Below are 20,662 nucleotides of genomic sequence, written 5' to 3'. Positions count from 1 at the left end.
ACTATAGGGTGATTACAAACCCCAGAGCCGTCAAGCTTCTCGTAAAGCGATAGCCCGAATTATTCACGGCTCTAGCTGCTGACAGGCTGCTTGCTGGAGACTATTTTGCAAGATCTTAAATACAGAAGTAGGCCTGCTATCTGTAGATAAGCTGGGCAAACAAATAGGCTTATCAACTCATCGGCCTATATGCTTGCTAAATGCAATGAAGTTATGGAAAGGTTCTGATTAAGCTTACTCAGGAAAAGGACTAGTCCTTGGAGAATCGGTTCGGCTTCCAAAAAGGCGAATACAAATTCGGAAGGAATAAAAAACTGTTTGAGAAAGCTCGTAATAAACAAATGAAACCTTTTAAAGCTAGCCACTTTGTACTGCTAGTTTTGTTGGATACCAAAAATTATATTCAACACCATCAACTGAAAAATAATCCTATATGTCTTTTTTCTTCTTCGCGAAGAACGATCCTATTACATCTAGACTGATCAGTTGCAACATATATTTTCCGACTCATATAAAATTTTATCGTAGATTTGACTAGAAGCGTATTTCACAATTATTTGCACATATAATTTATACATATAATTATGCGTCAGTTAGTTCCGTTTTATTTGACAATTACGCACAATTGATATTTTCATTCACACACCACAAAAAATAAAGAGGAGTTACATGGCCGCTATGTTGTAGTTCTCCCCACTGAAACCAGGCGGCACGGTTGTCGTCGTACTCGCAACATCGAACAACGATGACTTGGAACAAACTCCATTATCTGTAACGGCAGTTGAGTGAGTTTAGAGGATACGTAGCATACAGAGGCGACGATCTGTCAGAACTGCACCGTATTACTTACTTATACTTACTGTGTCTCACAGTCAGCCCAAAGCGTGTTAAACGAAGTCCATCCGGTAAACGTTATTTGACGGTGCCCTATGCAACCACGTAATTGCCAATGCCATGCGATCAATGTGATTGTTTCTTCTATATATTTATTTAAGTGGCCAATTTTAATTCGAAATTTCTAAAGGGAGGGTCTTGGCTTAAGCTCTAAGGGCGCTTATCAGATATATAGCCCGGGTACGTAGCGAAGAACGTTTTAGCGCTCAATGATCAACACAGCAAACACTTGTCAAGAGTGGACTGCTCGAAATCTGTGCAGATAAAAAGGCCGATGTAGGACGCGGTAAACAGCAAATAGAACGACATTGGGTCCGAAATGGGCATTTGTACAACGGCGGTACAGAGTAGGAAGCTTGGCCAGATTTGAATCGGTTTCTTTCGTCGTGGTTGAAGCGTGGCCCGGTCGTGAGTCTGCTTCGAATGTGTCCATCGCCGCGTAAAATGTGAAGCGAAGAGGTGGCGACTCATCGCTCGTCATCACCGTTACTACACTGGCGAAGCTCTCACTTCGCGTGCATCAATCAACAGCTCATTGGAAGATGCACGCAGTACAAAGCCGTTTTCGACAGGTTGCCGGTGTGAATGGTGCCCACAATACAGCTTGGTAAATCTTGTAGCTATCTAGTCGGTGAAGCTTGGTTATTTCACGAGCCTGTGCTATAAAAGTAATTAAAAGCTGATGCCCAATTCGTCGTGCTGACCTAAACACACTTATAAAGCAATCGCTGAAGCAGGAAAAATATTCTTAGAGGAAAAATTGGGAAAAAGAATTATTGAAGAAGGAGAAAGAAGACCAGACAGTATAATTTGCCCAGTGGCTAACTTGGATAAAGCCTAGGTAGAATCCGAACCCAACAAAAAGAGCTAATGATACTGTAACCCAAGGGAGCCCACTGAAGTTATGTTAACATGTTCCTAGTAGCAGTCTCTAAAACCTTTTTCTACTAGGTTGGTATATCCAACTTTGGTGAATCGGCTGAATCGAGAGATTGTCGACTCGCGTCGATTCCACCTTGCCCGAAATAGGCTACCCAGAAGGATTCTATATAATAATCGTGAGCCGATACCGATGTGTGCAGTAGCTAGTTCGAGCCTAGGGTCGTCAGGATAACATCGCTCGGCAACAGTACAAGTTTGACAAAATGTTGGATGGCCTGAGTGAGATCCGGGGGACACTTATAATTCGGATCCACTTCGAAGTTGTACGCGTAGACAAAGGTCTGGATGCTCGTCTCATAATCAAAGCTAGCGGTGATACAGACACGACCCCTATGCGCATAGAAGTGATGGGGCTCTTGAAAAAACTTGACGTATAGTCTATATTGCCCGAGGCACGTACGCTGAAGATCTTGATGGTGACTAACGACATAAACGTAAACATACTTCCAGTGTCCAGCCATGGAGTCTACTCCAAACCACAAGCAATGTACGCCGCTGCCGTCATGATTAACGCTGGTGTATAATTAGTGAATACTGCTGGCGCCGCCGTAATCAGGACGCTTGCGGTCGGATTTCCAGTTGCGGGAATGTCGAGTTGACAACTCGGTGAATATATAGATGTATAATTATTTCGACTATTATATACGCAACGCGATTACGCCTCGGCAGTGGACATCTGTCGCACCGCGCAGCGTTTCTGCGTCATGAAGACTGTGCATAGTTGTTTATAATCGTAGTTAATATTTTACTATTATGCACAATAATACGTATACTTGTGGCTGTCGTCGAAGTTATTTTTACAATACTCGTCATAGTAAATTTGCGTCCTGCTCGAGGCGGTCGATTAGGCGGGAATCAGCTTTGCTGGCCAACTGTTCATAACATTCGCTATTGCGATCTATGCCTTGAGTCCCGATTTTATGCATCTTTTGCATTGAACTGCATCTTCCGGATTAGGGGTAACTGTGTACGATGTTCCGTGTATTGGCATAAATAAACAACGATGTTTTCCATTTTGTTTAGCTGTTTCTTTGGCGTTTTCGTTATCATCTATACCCACCAAAGTTCAAACATTTTCTGAGCACTGAAACGGTTTCGATTGATCAGCTGATCCCGATGCGCGCAATCAACAAATTCAAAAAAGATCCTCGACGGTATCTTCCCTTAGTATTTGGTGTGCTAACAACTAGATTCCGAAGCCCTTTAATTCGACAAGCGTCAAAGATGTTGTTGTCATTTTCAGCACGAACATATGCTAGACTGTGAACTTAGTTAGGGATCGCTTGTCAGCCTGGGTTCCGTAGTTATCATAGAAAGGATGTGGCGCCACAGTATGGCATCGCTGATTTCGTATGAATGCACCAGCTTCACGGAAGCTACACGGAAGTCTATTAGCTTCTGTGCGTCGGGGGCTATCGACTACCCCTTCACCCGCGTGTTGAATTGAAATAGCAACAAGCGGTATGACAGCAAACGGTTTCCGTTGGTTTATAATTATCGACGGCTAACCGCAATAAACAAACAGAAAACCACAGTCTGTTATTAAGCCGAACCGCATATTTACCGCTAGACTATTAGGTTTAACACCAAACAGTCGCTGTACTTTTCGCAAGTAACTTTCTCGTCATCCAGTCAACGGAACGATAGACGAGCTTCAATTTATTTATAAACACGGAGTTTTTTTTTTCATTTGTCGTAGTTTATACCGTTGGGAATTGGCCTTGACTGTCGGAAAAGGTCCAGCCACACTCCTATGGGTTGGGGGACCTGAAGATTGACAATCCTATATGGAGCAGGCAAGTAAAAGGGTATACGGTGGCCGGGTCGTTGACTCGGGTCACTGAATAGTTCACGCCTAAAGAATCATTACATCGCGCCAATCGAGTCTTTAAATCACCTGCATATCACAATATACCCGCTTACGAAGGTATCGCTCGAGTGATTTCGTTTGATTCAGGATTGTCGCGGTGCGGGTTTGCTATCGATGCAAATCATTCGCTAGCCCCTTATGCCAGATCATGGTTGGCAATCAGTCTTCCAAGGTCCTACTGCCCGCCCTTCCAACTATCGTGACACGTACCGTTTGGTTTCAGACCCCGCCGGCATGCCCTTCAATTCGTAATCCAATATAGCATGTTTATGCCACTAGCGCGACGATTTCTGTTGTTGGGGGCCACCGTGAAAATTTGCTACGTAGATGGCTCAGCGGGTCTATAGCAGATCTTCGTAGCATGTGGCTTTTTAACACCCGCTGTGAGAATGTCAGCACTGGATTCTGATCACGACACCACATTAAATTTTGTTCTTTGTTAATCGTACTCTAAGCGCTTGGCTACATCAAGACTACTGCCTAAGATTAAAAGAGGCAAAATCCTTTACACAAAAATCCGTGGCAATTACTGCCAAGTCTCGTAGAAAACTGTTTATTTCTATGAAAGCGGAAATCAGGCTTGAAAAGTTGCTTGTTCCTATTCTGCGTTGTATAATTACTTATAGATTAGAGATATTGGTTTTCATTCAATTATAATTTGGTTACAACTGTGACAATGAATCACTAATTCAATCTACGTAATAAATGTAGAATTAGATGTCAATTAGTTGCGCCTTATTTTACAATTACGCACAATTGCTATTTTCATTCCGACAACACGAGAGTGGCCGCAACCTGAGACAAATTATTAGACTGTTGTATTACTCGATACTTACGTATACTCACACTTAGCTCAAAAAACGTTTAACACCATGAGAAAGTTGCCGCTAACAGAAGTGAGTTCCTATACATAACCGGGACAAAGCCATGTCAAGGCGTCGAAAGCGTGATAGACGCAGGTCAGACCGGAACTCTACACACGTACCACGTGGCTCGTACAGCGATAAAAGTGGCGACCCTATCTGGCACGTGTAATCCGGGGAACAGAAGGAGCAAAGAAAAGTAACAGGCAGAAACTGTTAGCCTCAGCGGCGGAGTCAGCTGCTTTGTACATCTATCACAATGGCCATACGTGGACCTGGGCTCCAACAAGGAGAAAGTGGCCTTGCTGGCTGCCCGGAGGACGGTGGCCATCACAGAAACTCGAGCCTAGAGTAGGGTTCATTCTGACGCCATCCTAATGCAAGTCAGATTGCTCCCGTGAACCCACTAGCCGAGGAGAGAGCCCAGTGTTGTATAGATGTCACTGGACCTGACGACTGCAAGAGGGGCCAGAAGTGGCACGTCAAACCAACACGGGCCTAACTAGGCTAACACGAGGGAACTAGGCTAGATCTCCGATCATGCAAATCTCCAGTGACAAACTCCGTAGCGAGCTGTCATATTACACTATTCGGGTGCTTACCGGACATGGTCGGTTCTAGACATATATGGTGAGGATAGACGACATGCTAGTGAGCATCTGTGTACAGACGAAGTACATAGTAGTACACTTCCAGGCCTTGGATTTGACTGGAAGCGAGGCAGGACACACTTAGCTGAACAAACCCATATGAGTTAATGAAATCGTAACCAAAATGCTGACATCACAAGAAAATTGGCAACATGAATCGAGGGATCTAGAAAAAAAATATGAGACTGAAAATAATCCTGGGAAGGAGAGGGAAGATGGCGACTTGAACCGAACAGTATGACTGAAGCACGACCGAGAGAGTAGGGCTCCCGGTTTTGGATTAATCATGTGCATAAAGGGAGACGCAGCACTCTATCGAACCTTTTTATATACCAAGGCTTGCGTAGAAGAGTGGTAGGGCTTGTATGATCATAGCACACGATGAATACTAAACTTGTGCAAAGAGCGTAGGCTTATACGTTTACTGCGCAGTAGAACCAACCGATATTTTAAATCTCATACACGAAAAAACGCTCGGATTCGGAGCCATTTTCTCTTTCGTTCTCCTCTCCTTTTTCTACTTTAATAAAATCATCCCGTACATAATTTTTCGAAGAACCCTATAATTTCTATTCTCTCATTAGCAACATTGAACTAGACAGAACTCGAATCACTTCATTGATGATCCAAATACATCACTTTTACTAACTGAGAAGCCGGCTGTACGCTGATATTTCTAGTGGATGACAGTTTCGCTTTAGGTATTTTACGAACCGTAGTGTGTCGCACATATGTAGACCGATAGGTTTGGTGATGCGTCAGTCGGCCTTTCGTTCGGGATCAGTTGACTCTGACCTGTCTAGTGAAAGAAGCCGCCTGACTGCTGGATACTCTCAGTTCGTGGAAGCTCCGTACGGTGCTACAGCGGTAGATTTGAGATTTGAGAAACAGGCTAAATTAAGTTTAAAGGGCTTACCGATAGACGTTGTCGCAACAAATGTTTTCCTATCCTATACGATATCTTCTCCAAGCGACCTTCGATCGTCAGCCGGTATTGTGGCCAAGCGAAGCAACCTGTAAAGACCACCTTTCTGCTTCCCAGTCTTCAAGTATCCACGACTATGATGCGCTCACCTTTACATTAAAACATCATTGCCTCTATACTTCGTATATCAGTTTCGAGTTGAGGCAAGTTGACGTATTACGGCCAGGATCTGACTTTTATTGAGCAACAAAGATCATCTGCATAGAACAGAGCACAAGCTTGAGCATCTTGTACGTACATAACAACCTAACGCAGGCAGCTCATTGCCATCACGGACACTAACGTAAAATCGATATTCTATGTTACACTTGTCGTTCGACCGAGCGCTCTTAATTGTTAACCACCGTCGTTCATAGGTACCCAATTCTTATTTTTATGATTTTATTTGTTATCTTATTGATGCTTTTTTTTTATTTTAGTATGGTCCCGATTAGACCCAAAATGTGTTATGTTTATAATGAACGACCTGAAAAAGATGCTTTCGTTCAATGTTGTCTCAGACCCAGCTTGCAAATTAGTAAAGGCTGAACAGAGGAATTATTTTCGTTTTTTAAGGCAAGTAGAACACCTAGCGAAAGGAGTGCGTATTCGAAGAGAGGAACACTTGATTATTCTGCTTGTGTTATTATACGGGACAAAACCAAATTTATTCTAGATTATGCTTGGTCCAAATTGGAAACTGTACGAATCATATAGTACGCATATTTGGAGCATATTTATATAGCATATAAAAAGTTACTTTGGCTCTTGAGAAGAACAGGTGGTTTCTTTATGTACCCTTTGCTGATGGTCAATTTATGGGTAATTAGTAGCTAATAATTAACGTAGTCCTTGTCTACTGGTAGTAAACATTAAGAAATATTAATAGTGATCGACAGTTCGATGATCACTTTCGTCGGAGCCTAAAGTCTCTCGGGGTTTAGTAGCTATGGGATCTGACGGCTGCAAAATCGTGATGGCATTATTTCACTTACAGCTCTCGAGCTATTGAGACTAGATTCCAATAACATACGCGTAAAATTATAAACTACCTCACTTATGTTAGTCATGTGGCGTTGTCGCTGCCCTAATCATAGACGTCATCAGATACAGGTCGATAGAGAAGGTTTCATTGGACGTTAGCTAAACCGTTCGATCTCTCAACTCAAACCTGTCGCCATCACCTATGAAAACATCAAGCAATTTTCTATAGGAACTAAAACTTCCTAAACCCACAAAGTGGATTGACGCACTTTATCATGCAAGTAATTTTCCTCTACCATTTTAATGAACATATGGTAAGTGTAGGTACCTGAAAAGGTTATACCGTTAAGAGAAAGCGATGCGAGAACTTCTGCGTCGGAACCCTTATAAACACTATCTGAACGCATACCTTCAGCATACGTTAAGAGCCCCCCCGCGTTTTAAATTCAAATAGCCGAGTTTCGTTTGTGGCTAATATGAATACACAGGGGAAAGCGCAATGTAACCCCCCGACAGCAGCTTGCCCTTGTCGAACGAACGTGGTGTTCCGCCGACTGAATTTCCACTAAACGTACCGCCCTTTACAGATTGCTTCGGTGAACGAGAGTTTTATGCGACGCAAGAAGTACTGAGTCGGTTGCAGTCGTATGGGCGGCAGTTAGTCTAGAGACCCGTGTGGCTGCTAATGCTGTTACCTACACAACTGCCGTTCTTACAGCCGCCATAGCAAGGAATTGGACTGCTTTTCGAGTGATTGGAGCAATTTGAAACGCAACCACAAAATGAAGTACTGGCTGAAACCTCTCTGAGTAAACGTTGTCCTTTAACTCCCACTCCCCTAGTGAGCCCTCTTCTCCATTCTATCCGGCGTCGGATTGGCTGACGTAAGAGTATTAGTAGCAGCAGGAATCGGAGCATCAACGGTATCAGCGAGTGATCAGTGGCTCTCAAGACAATGATCTCGCATTTGGTACTTGATTCATTAAGAGCGCATAAAGTGCAAGCCGCTTTATCCGACCCGTCCTAGACGAACGAAAAAAAAAGAATAGATACAAAATTACCCTTGATGTTACATAATAGCACTATTCAAATAACGTTGCTTTATATCCAATAGTATGTTTATCCTTGAAACTAGCCGCATCTGAATTCATGCTAATAATACAATCTGCCGGGAATAACTTCCATTTGAAAAGTCCTGTTCCAGAATATTGAGCCAACATCGGCCATCTTCTTTAACCTGCTTTTTCAGCTCGGAAAATATTTGATATTAAAAAAATGTTACTATTCGTCCTGAATATATTGTATGTACTTGAATATTACTAGTGAGCACGCTGAACATAAAAAAAGTGAGCTACCCAGCTCAAGAAAGAAGTCGCCAGCAAGTGACAATGCATACAATTTATCTTATTTAATATTGTCGATAATAAAAAATAAATAGAGCATGTTGTTAAATCGCCAGTTAAGCTGGCGTGGTAGAGATATTGAACCTACATGTTATATATTATAAAGGATAAACCTGTTTTTAGGATAGGAGCATCGTGTTCCGATTCTAAAAACGTCTTCTTGAAGTCCCGTATGTGTAGAGCTATTGATGTTAATATTAGACAATATCAGCGGTATGAGATCTTCCAATGACAATTATAATAGACATAGAAATGTATGTTATGTTATACGTTCGGTTCAATATAGCTGTGAAATAAAACCAATTATTTCACAGCTATATTGAATATAAACTGCGAGACATGTCAATCAAATATTCCAAAATAGTGAGATATTTAAATGTTGCACCACGTGATTTTGTTTCCAAGTGTGTTTCTTGGATTTCAACTAGTGGTTTTTGGACCCTGCGATTATTCATTCAGCCATCGTCACTCGAGCTTTTAGAAAAGCAAAGCGCCGCCATAGAAAATAAAAAAAATGTTTACGATTTACGAAAATTAGTTCCGCCCTGAAAATACAGCGGCGGGTACGGCATATTATTTATTCAGTGGAACGTCTGCAACCGTGATCAGTGTCGTCTGTTGATTAAAACATTACAGAGACAAGATTTTCAATTGTAAAAATTAGCTTGTGGCAAAGGCAAACAATTAAATGGCGCGAGTTGTGGTAGAAAGCGACTCATCTCAAAGATGTTGACCGTTAGTTAGCACTCAGGATCGATGTATGTAAAGATACCTCTGTCATACGAATCGAGTGGGAAAAAAAAAAAAAAAAAAGGCAAATGTTTACCGCATGATTTAGGCAAAACTAAAAAAGACCACGCAAAAAAGGAACTTTTACGATCATCGACATTGTAGAACGGTGGTCATCTTAGCGAGACATCATCTCAAAGTAAGCGTACTATAAACGCTTGTAATAGCTGTTTAATGTAGGTAGGCAGCGATCTCATGGCTCTTGATTCGTCGATTAGGACACGAGTGTAGTGTCAACAACTGGAGAAACGCTTTTCTTTACTCGTCTTACATCTGTTATGGCATTCAGGGTGAGCTGAATGCTTCGCGCTGCCGACGTCATGTCATGTATTGATGTCACTATAACGGGTGTGGTCACATTGTTCGGTGCCAGAATGCGACGGGAAATGGCATCCAGGGTAACAGATATTTCGACATGTTGTTGTTTTCGGTGGTAGATTTGACCGATGGCCATAGGCACCATCATCAATGATGTCGACTCGTAATGATATAGAACTGAATTGGCACTTTGAGCAACTGCTGACTGATCGAGAGTGGCCAAAAAGCGTCAGACAAGAACTGTATCTGACGGCACCCAGATCGTTGGCCGTGACAGACCATATCTACAGCAACGTGCCAAATGTGACGATCGTTCAATAATATTTTTTATTTATTTTTTCTATTTGGATTTCTCCTCTGAGTGCTTGCAATAGCATTCAAACATAAAAACTACTTCGTAAAAACTAAAGAAAGCAACAAACTGAAAAGATACAAAAAAAAAAAAGTACAGCTAGAGGCACTCTCTGTCCCACCAGAAATTGCGTCCATAAATTACCATTTTTTTTTTCTCAAATTTCTAAATTATTGAAATTTCAACGTTATATCGGAATTACGTATCTGGACTTTAGAGAGCCGCATTTTACGTTTATAGACTATATGCTGTGTACTTACCTCTGTCTAGTAATTAAGGAATACATAACTTGCGACAAGGTGACCTCAGTAGAGTTTGAACCGTAGTCAGCAAGGCTAAGTTACATAATTATATACGTTGCGTATTCTAACCGACTCATTCCAGCCAAAGGCGCTACATCAACCGCCAAGTCTTTCCAGTAGTATATGTTGTCAGTGTTTTGTATTTCCCGTCTTGAATTACGCGATATGCAGATGATTATGATCCCGTCTTAAAGGTCCATTCATCAACAGTAGCATCTCAGATTTCCATCGAGGAGACTGAGATACTTTATCATAGTCTGTTTTGCACTGACTACACTGGTCCTTTTTCTATTTCGCATCACAAATACTTCACCGGAAAACCTCGTTCTCATGCTAGAGACGCGACCTGGGGACAATTTGACTTGGTTCACATTTTCTAGGCCGCTACTAGGGTTAGGACAGGGAACAATGATCCTAAGCAATATTATTTTCTTGCGTTATTTATATATATATATATATATTATTGGCTTGAAGGGGCTAAAATATCTTTCGGTAATTGAGAAAAGTCAAGATGCAGGTCCTAATGAACTACGGTTTTGTTATATTTTTTTTGTTATTCATTGAAATGTGCCAGCGGACATCATCTGTGTGGAAATGAACATGGAAAAATACTAGCTAACTCTATGTTGTTATAACGTCTAACGTTGTTATATTGAAGTGGACAAAAAGACCTATGAATAGAAAACTGACGAGAAAGGACATGACATTACGTTCTGGATTGTACCTATCAAATCTAAGCCCTGCATTATTTGGATTTCGAGCATGCTACATGCTTGTTATTTTTGTCAAATGTTTTGTAGTAAAGTTTTGATGTTTTGCTATTTATTATGATGAAGAGAAATGAAGAATGATAAAAAAATTTCAAAAGAACCACCTTCAATCTACTGTCATTGGTAGAACGTTGCCTTTTTTTTTTGTAGCTTTTCCCTTGAACGTGCCGAGATTAACAAGCACAAGATAACATAAGAAGAGGTGGGCGGGAGAAAATTTGTATAGGAAGCCGTTCGGCCAAGCTGCCATGCTTCGCAACAAATCATATGCGAATAATTCGGGCGATAATGTGGACGGAGTATGTGTGTAACCCATACAATTATAAGGGTCTGCATCATTGTGTACATCCTTTTCCCCTTAAGCCTATGGCCGCGTGCGTCTGTCATATCGTCGTACACTTCCTCAACGACCTCAATGCAGAACAGTGAATAAGCGAAGAATCAGGAAGAGTGGAAGATGCTGAGGTGAGTGGCGAACGGTAACGAAGTGCAGACAAGCAACGCAATGACTACGACCACTTCGTCAACTAAATCAGGTGGTCGCTTTCTGTTCAGCCGCTTGTTCAACGCAATGCCTTGCCTCGACGACTCCTAATTGGAAGCAAACACGACAACACGCATACGCACATTAACCCGTGTGAGTCCTCGGCCACTCTTCAACACGTGCGTTGCCATCGTGCCTGCCTCGCCGCTTCTTTCTCCAGAAGCAAGGCCATGCCCAAGTTCACCCAGAACATTGCGAGCTTGCTTTTCTCTCAATGCACCTTCCTATTTGGGATTTAGCAACGAATAATTACGCCTTGCACACCCAACATAATGTGTACCCAATTCTAGGTTGAATCTGACTGAAAGGAGTCTCTGTAATAAGCGTAAAAAACGACACATCTTGGACACCACCGTGTTATTAGGGGCTATAGGGAGATCTAAACAGAAAACATCTTTTTTTTTGTGATATATATAAGACTGGATAGATGCCAGTCTCCTTGTACAAGCAAATAAGACTTGGAATAGCGATCATGTCTTAACTCACTGAAATGATGCGATGTATTCTAGAAAAGATTATGTATTGGCTTTCTGTACCTAAACGCTAGGCTCGTTCTACGAGCTTTAGACCTGGAGGCCTGATGATCCCAAATATCCGCTGTTTCGTGAAAGAACTTGGCAGCCGACTCTCTGGCTAAGGTTTATCTTAGAGCCAAAAAATATAACTTAAATATATCGCTTAGTTCAGTTTTAGCAGTTTAAAGGTCAATAAACTAGGCTAAACTCACAGTAAAAATCACGGCATAATTTTATATTGATAAGATAGAGGCCTGTTAAGGGTACGTTACAAAAAAAAAAACCCGCAAGACGGATGAATGCACATGTACACTAATATGACAAAAAATAAATACCAGAGCAAAAAATATATTCCTACATCGGCAATAAATCATTATTGAGGTTATGCCAGCTGACAAAGATGTTGTACCAAAAGAAAATGATGATTTGCTGATAAGACAACATATCTAGTACATTGTCATAAGTGCAATTCTGTTAGTCCCTTTCATCGGCCCCGCAGTACCAAACTTGATGTTGCGGAATGCCCCAACGGGCTTCCTTTGACATTGCGTTCACTCACAACGCCGTCATCATAAGTTACTCCTTTTTCTTCAATTTGTACTGATACTGGCTGCTTCATACAGCGGAATAGTGGCTCTGTAGAAATCGGCCCAACTCTTTAATGTAGATATAAGCTCTGGGCACAAAAGTGGTTATGGATACGCTTTTTTTCTCGATCCTACGACCCTTTGGCCGGAATGGCCGTTAGCCAGTTTTGTTCGAGCTCTCATAGTAAGCGGATAAAGAGAACCGTCTGGCGTTGACAGGGCATACATTAGCTCAACGTAGGGTACATGTGTGTGCGCGGAAACAAGCGTTAGTTATTTGGCGGATGGCCTATAGCCGAAACGGTTCTTCCACCCCCCGCCCCCCCCTCCTCTTCTCTTGCTTTGTCGTTGTCGTCTTTGTTGTCGACGGCTCAGTCCTCTTCTTTACTTTCGTTGCTATCACTTTACTCGTTGTGGTCATGTCATTGTCGCCACCGCTTGGCCGACCATTACCATTTTACCCATTTTCTGCCGCTATGTCCCGCTTAACAGCTGCACGTTCTTGTCCCACACTCGTTCACGAAGAGCGCGGCCCTACTCTCCTCCCGCAGTTCTCCAGTTCTTGTTTTGTGTTTTGGACCGTGCGTTTTGGTCAGCTACGAACAGCGAACCGGTCACACAGCCACGAAACAACGCACTGCGAATCGGACCGTGCTTACGGTAGATAAAGGCTGCGTAAGCGCGCCTCTTTCATAGCAGAGAAGAAGACTGTCGAAACTCCAAATCCCTCCATCTTTCCCCGCAATTCGCTATACCCCATTTTTTACTCGCCGGCGCTCCCTTTCATGTCTATGGCTGCAGCCTCCAGTCTAGATCTTCTTCCTCCTAGTCGCTTCTTTGCACCCGATTCCATTCCTTTGCTGCCGAAAGAAACGAGGCAGATCGGAGCGCACAAACATAGCCAACGGAACGCCTGCCGTTCTCATCTTACGGGTGGGGGTGGCGTAGCTTGAGACCCGGAACACCGCGACTTTTGTTATAGCTAGTAAGCAAAAGCTGGGCATAATGCTCCCTACCGCCCACTGTTCACTGCTGTTTGCGGCTGTTCAGCTTTACGATTTGACTTTGAGCTTTCGAGGAACAGTATTTGATGGACAGAAGAAGAGGAAGGCTTAGCTTTTTCAAAAGGTCTTCGCTACAGGCGCTATTTTACCGCCATCGCCAGCCGACGTCAACAAGAGAAATTAATCACGGCGCAGTCGTCCTCTATCACGAGCTTCCTCCTGGTGAGCGCGAACGGAAAGCGTCGGAAGACGCAAGCGGCAATAGCAATTCTCGCAAAGCGGCAACAATCGTAGTGGCAGTGGCAGCGGCACCCCTTGGAATGAGACCAAGTTAGTGGGGAACAAACTCGAACGCGCAATGCTACGAGGACTTCTTCGGGAATGGGAGCTTCTTTGGCCGTCGTCGGGATGACGGTCGCTATGGTTATATAAGGCTGGTAGAAGGTTAAACCGTAGAGTGATTTACTTGAATTCATTAGATTCGGGTGAAACTTTAGGACAGGAAGCAAGCAATTCTAGCAGATGTTTAAAATGCTTAGTGGGCACAGCCTACTTTTCTGTATTACTGATTTAAAGTAACACTTCAATTAATGCTGTCAAGTAAGTATGGAACCAAGACGTTAACATCCCGGTCTAACTTGATGGTTCTAGAAAATTCAAGAGCAATGTAGGTCCGGAACTCATTTCGAAATAGAACTAATGTGTATGTTAATAACAAAATTTGACTTCGAACTACTATTTAAAATAGTGTGGATCGGTAGAAGAAGCGGCTCGTACACGAAGCAAAGCTAAGTATCATATGAGGAACCCGCGCGCAGTCAGAAAACGCAGGTGAAAAGCGTTCATTACTACAACATTAGCCATTTGCGGGGTTCACACCCCCTTTTAAAAAGCTTTCAGAGCTAATGATCTTAGTTAATAACAAAAACTTTGCCTATTATTATTATATACAAAATGAAGTTTAAGGATCTCATACTTTAGTAGTCTATTCAAGGAATAAGTGTATAATAGTTATCAGAGAAAATTACTTTACAACTAGCTGATATGAATAGCGTTTATACAGATAATAACCACACTTAGGTAAAATTGTAAATATAGGTCCTATTGTATTTGTTTATTAAATAGCTGATCTTTAACAGACGAGAGACGCGCGCTCCGGGAAATTCATTGTTGCTTTTATCCAAAACATTGAAATCATAAAAAAATTAAGAGATACCCATATGTAAAACAACATAAAGAAATGCTTGTCAAATATTTTTACAGTACAGGTTGGTCTATTTCTTAAAGCTTTTTTCCGTTTTCAACAAAAAAGTCGTAGGTAGGCAGATGTATGTGTATCGTATAGGTATTAAAAGAATAAGTATTTTTTTCTTAAGTAGTAATGTTCTTGCACTATTCGGATGTTGTATTACTTCATAGAATTTTTCTATATCCAATTCATTTTTAATTTATTATGTGCATGTTTTAATAATAGTTATTCGTTGCTCAAGTAACTGGAATTATTATTATAGCACAATTCGATGTTTCCATTCAAAAAGCTTTTGATATGACCAATCTCTAACCAACGCTTTACCGATGTTCCATCGACTGTTGTTGCTAGGATGCTTGTTCACTGTGTGAGCGGACAGGCCTACTAGGCAGAAAAGGTAACTTTAGTAAACTATACTTCTCAATTAAACGTTTTTATATCTTGTACATAAGTTTATCATAGTTGCTTCGTTATATGTGGGGTCGTGTTATGTTGAATATATGTTTTGCACGCGTTTCCAACCGTACCCTTTCTCTTGGAGTTGCCGCTGCTGGCAACCTTCGGCTAAACGTAAACAAATGCTTCTAGCTTGGTAGACACCAGTACGAGCGTGAGAAGGGGGAGGTTACTCGATTTCGGGGCAGAAAATTTTCATTTGCCCTGTCGGCATGCACGGCTACTATATTAGTTGCCCCGGCCAGCATTTAGCCAGTTTCGGCGTTTATTTACTAACTTGCATAGAAAACGGGTGTACAAACAAGCGTTAGGCAACTCCGGTTGTCAAACGATCCCTGCACGCACCCGACCAGGAGGTAATTAACCCCTTAACAAGCAGCAGACGCAGCTGTGACTCGATAGCTTGGTTTAGCTGTATGGGCGTGCTTAGATATTATATCACTTATATAACTCTATGGAAAATGAAAACTCTGCTACTTTATTAAAGCCTTAATGGAAATAATATTCACTATTGGACTTGGTTTCGCTATTGGTCAATTTGGTAGTTGTTCGTTAAAAGTTAAGTGATATTCGATTGTCTAAGGACACTGGAATAGAGCCCTCTCGTAGCCTTGAAAACGTTCGTTGGTCCTTTGCGGGTTTGGAGGCGTCTTTCGCGCCTACAGCCGATGACTCTAAATAAAAAGGAATCGTGGTAGTACGCAGTTATTATTGTATGTATTGCCGCATATTATTATATGAGCGTTATCTCTTGGCTATCCAGAGAAGTCGAATACATGCTTATTCAAAAGCTATACATATATACTTTAATTTCGGCAGGCTTTCACGGACTGTTTATCGTAACCGCCATGAACTTTTCCGCCATCCTTAATACTAGAAGAAAACTTGTTTTTCTCCAAAACAAAACCACAGACTCATTGTAAGGTAAAACAATGCTTTGGGCTCGCAAGTACCCCCACCGTGTTGTTTGACATCGATAATCTACGTTCTTGCCACTTTTCATGCGGCTTGTCAAAAATTCGGAAAGATCTTCATGAGGCAAAGCGAAGGACCCCCAACAGATTATAGATCGAAAACGCTCAAAAATTCATGTAAACGATTCGAAGCTACGCTTGATACATCTGCTATATTGATGCAAAGATTAGGGCCCACTTTGAAAGAGGAAAATATCAGTTGTCAGTTGGATCAACTCTGTAGGCTCCAATGTTTGTTTATACTGAAACTTTCAGCGCTTTTTTCCACCGTTCGGATTTTCAGCCGTTTGAGTCTTAGCTATGTTTAGGCTACTTGACTTGCTATAAGCCCAAAAGCTTAGTGGCCCTAAAATCTGTTGTATATAGCGTATTTAAGCGACACCTTAACAAGTTTACGTCTACACACTTGAAACATAGTTATTATTAAAGAAGGATATTTTGAAATTTACACGATATAGTACCCGAACTACTGTGCGGAGGCTGTCATAACGGTATATGTGGAGGAGTGGGGCTTGTCAAAGGTGTTGAAGATTCCATTGAAATGTCTGTTTTTGTTTAGATATAGTCTTGGAAACAAGGCCTAAAAAAGCGTCAACTCAAGTGTCCATACGCTGCGGCAGAAAAGTGTTGATGATCTATGAGCCGAAATTGAAAGAATATGTTTTTCGGAGCAATATTTTTAAACCAAAGATACACTATTTTGATCGATGACCTCCTGCTAACTTCGTAATTGTTTCTATGGTAACATCATAATTTTACCTCTGTAGAACTTGTATGGTCTCTGGACGCAAAAACTGTGACAAGTGATTATCGCACTGCTCGATGGAAACTAAATTAGCATCATTGACGAGGGTCTGCAGAGACTGAAACAGACAATACTTTGACAGTGCAAGTTCCGCCCCCATACGGCAATAGCGTTACAATTTTCCATCCAAATTCTTTCAGTTTTTGTCGAGTCGCTAAATACGTATGTCATCTGACGCGGTCATTGTGAAAGACGACGCCCCCTCTATTCACTGATTACGATCGATTTTTTCCTAGCGGCTTATTGTCATTCTACTAGTTTTTCTGTATCTGAATCTGTCATCTATAATCTGAATTAATCGTTCGGTAATGCGGCTGAAGCACAGTCACAATGCATGATTTCTTTTTAATCTCGTAAAACACAAGGTATCATCTTCTGTGTCGCCGGCCCCAAGCTTGTGGAGCACATCCGTCATGATTTTGAACATTACGGTTCTTCATTCGTGATCAACAACCGTACTAGATGTGGCTCGATCTCTGCAGGATTGTGTGAAAGAAAATATGATCGAGTAAGATCTCCTGTGTCTATTCTTCTTGTATCCAAACATTGAGCTTCTACTGTAGTCAGCGTTCTTCTGCGTCATGGTAAATGTTATGGCGATAATTTCATCAACATATAACTGGAAATATGTGTGTATATATACAGGATAGCCATTCATCGTGTAGCCATCTATAATATTTTTGCCGAAATGAAATATCTTTCGAAAACCTTCCACGTTCATAATCATCATGTATAGAGATGCTGCCAACTAACGTATACATCCGGTTATGAGCATGCAAGATAGGGCGCATAATGCGTTTGTCATGCTATTACCGTTACCTATGGTAAACAACGAAGTATTTTAGGCAGTATTAGAATTTTTATTATAAAACAATAGAATATCACAATAAAACTATGTTCCCTTTATGGCCAATAACTTTTAAGGAAATTTTTCATAGTGTTAGTTTTCTCTAAAAATTGCAAGATTCCGTTTACCTCTTGATAGAACCAGTTTTCATTGAGTTTCATCACGCACGCCCATGTTTTTCTTTTATTTATTATTACACTGAGGCCGGTTTATAGATGCTACGCTGTCGCCATCTCTAATAGCGTTACTTTTCTTTAATCCCCTTATATTTGTTTCCCTATGAATTAGTGATTGTGCCGATGATGGGCTTATACTGTTTGTACACACATGGGATGGCTATCAGCTGTCTAAAAGGACCCGCCTAGGTCAATAAGCTGTGTGCGAAGCCGTCACTGCTCAATCTACACAATTAACGCATACGCAAAAACACCTAAGGGTGTCAGCGGACACACCCATTCGATCCTGTCAGATGCGGCTAGGACCGGGAATTATGTATTTCTTATACAGTTGGGAAACGGCCTGGAGGACTGGGCTAACTGGTCGTCTCTCTGGCAAGAAACAACTGTTGGGAATTTTTGTAGAATGGATAGACCCTGCACCAGAGAAAATTTTTTTCTTTTTAAGACAATTTCAGCATATCGCTCCTAAAAATTGTATGTTGACAGGGGTCGAAAATTTGTCGTATAGTAATATCTGAATTTTCGCCTAGAAATCTACTATTCCGTCACGGATAAGACTATAATATATACAAGCAGTGAACTGAAAAGTCAACATGGCAGCCTCTTTCTTTGCCAAATTATTTATATTGTAGTAGTTAGCTGTGTAGACCTAACTTAGATTTCTGGGAAGACATACGTATAATTTCACTTCAGACAAAATTTTACCCCGCGAACTAACGCGCTACCTTCCGGTCTTCTTCCTTTTATGGAATATCGAATGTTGTACAATAACTTCACTGCAGTACGCAGAAATTTAAGTTATGGATATTTTGAGGATGTTAAGAAAAAAAAAGGCATTTAACATTCGTCACGCAAAACGTATGTCTTTCGAATTGGAAGACATACTTTTCGAAACGAGATACCCATTTCCTTTCATTACATGTTGCAGCTTACATCGAAACTAATGGATTTCTATTAATCTGTTTTTATAAGCTTGAAATTTAGAAGCTGTTGGAGATAATAACAATAATAATTTATCAATTAATCTAGATTTATTCAGTTTGCTCGTACATTATAGCAGGTAACGAATCAAACAGGCCAACTCAGGAATTTGTACTCAAATCCTGTTAAATATAATTGGACGTTAAAGCGCCTACCGACACCGGCAGACGCGAATCTTGAATGCCTTATAGTATAATCCAATTGTCGTATTGTATTTTATTATTATCTGAATAAGCGTAGTAATTCTAATAATGAGTTCACGAAATACTAAGTTTTGCAAGGGACAATCACCTGCGTTAGATGCGACTTTTTAATAAAGCACAATTTGATCCCAACGAACATCTTTCATTCTGATTGTGTCCAGTGACGCAGCTCTAAGTGTAAGCAATTTCTTGAGCCCCTCTGTTTGATTTCTACACCGAACGGCTGGAAAACGTTTCTATTCGACACGTGCACCAATCTGAGGCTCTGGGCATTACCTTCAACATTCGTAGAATCCTCAGCAGGTATTTCTACTTTAGACAAACCTAAGATAAGCGAGACATCTTTCAAGAAAGAAGCAAGAGTTAACGAAACAAGGGAGATCATGCAGCGCATCCCTGCCGGCGCTGATGTTGCTATGAAGACAATTGACCTCTTGAATAGGGAAAGAAGACCGCTCTTGAAACAACTAAGAGCGAACCGCTTGTAGCGAATTGCACTCAGTATGTTCTTATTTATGCCCATAACATCCAGATGTCACGGATTCCTCACTAGTTTGCTCTAGCCATGTACAAAGGAAATAAAAGCCAGAAAGGGCAAACTACAATGGAACCATGAGTGCTCGAAGGGCAAGACTGTGCAAGACTAAATTAATATATGAGCACCCATTTGTTCTGAGATGTGCCCCTTACTACGTCGCATAGAAAGGCTGTTACAGACGCGCCATAAGACAGGCTAAATGTAAACATGGACAGCGACAGGAAGAGTGACTACTCAACCAAACACAACAAAAACCTAACTTGTGGATGCGTAAAACTCGAAAAGCTTCAGTAAAACAGCTTTGAAGGCACATTGACCGCGCAGAATACTGTTCTACAGATATCCGGGTGTACGAAAATGTTTGCGCAGAGAAAGACAGCCAATGGAAATATGAACGGGAACGCGACTTCACCATGAAGAAGACGGCCAAGGTCTCACAAAGACTGCTGAGCGGCAAATTAATACATGCTCACGGATTCGAGAAATACGAACTATATGGACAAAGCCTAAACTAGCTCTGATTTCGAAGAATGTAGTTGCATTGATGGAGCCAACGTTATTGCAAAGGCTAGCGAAAAAAAAGTAACATATACAAACCCTTTTCAATACTTCGAACACAAGAGAGCACTTGTGGAAGGCTAGTACGGATTTCATGCTTAACGATCAGCGCTGTCGGTAT

The 20,662-nt window shown here is 41.4% G+C and overlaps 1 long non-coding RNA gene across 1 annotated transcript in view; it reads right to left on the bottom strand.

Moving 5' to 3' along the window:
* Nucleotides 1-609: 609 nt before the first annotated feature.
* Nucleotides 610-20,662, bottom strand: part of LOC147756381 (uncharacterized) — a 35,443-nt gene continuing 15,390 nt past the window's right edge. Inside the window, exon 3 of the long non-coding RNA XR_015324365.1 lies at nt 610-769. This is a non-coding gene — a long non-coding RNA (uncharacterized LOC147756381). The remainder of the gene's footprint in view (nt 770-20,662) is intronic.

The sequence above is a fragment of the Varroa destructor genome, unplaced genomic scaffold, assembly GCF_002443255.2.
Source record: "Varroa destructor unplaced genomic scaffold, Vdes_3.0 BEIS01000003.1, whole genome shotgun sequence".
Lineage (NCBI taxonomy): Eukaryota > Metazoa > Arthropoda > Arachnida > Mesostigmata > Varroidae > Varroa > Varroa destructor.
The sequence above is the reverse complement of the archived record's forward strand: the minus strand, read 5'-3'. Positions and strand labels throughout refer to the sequence as shown.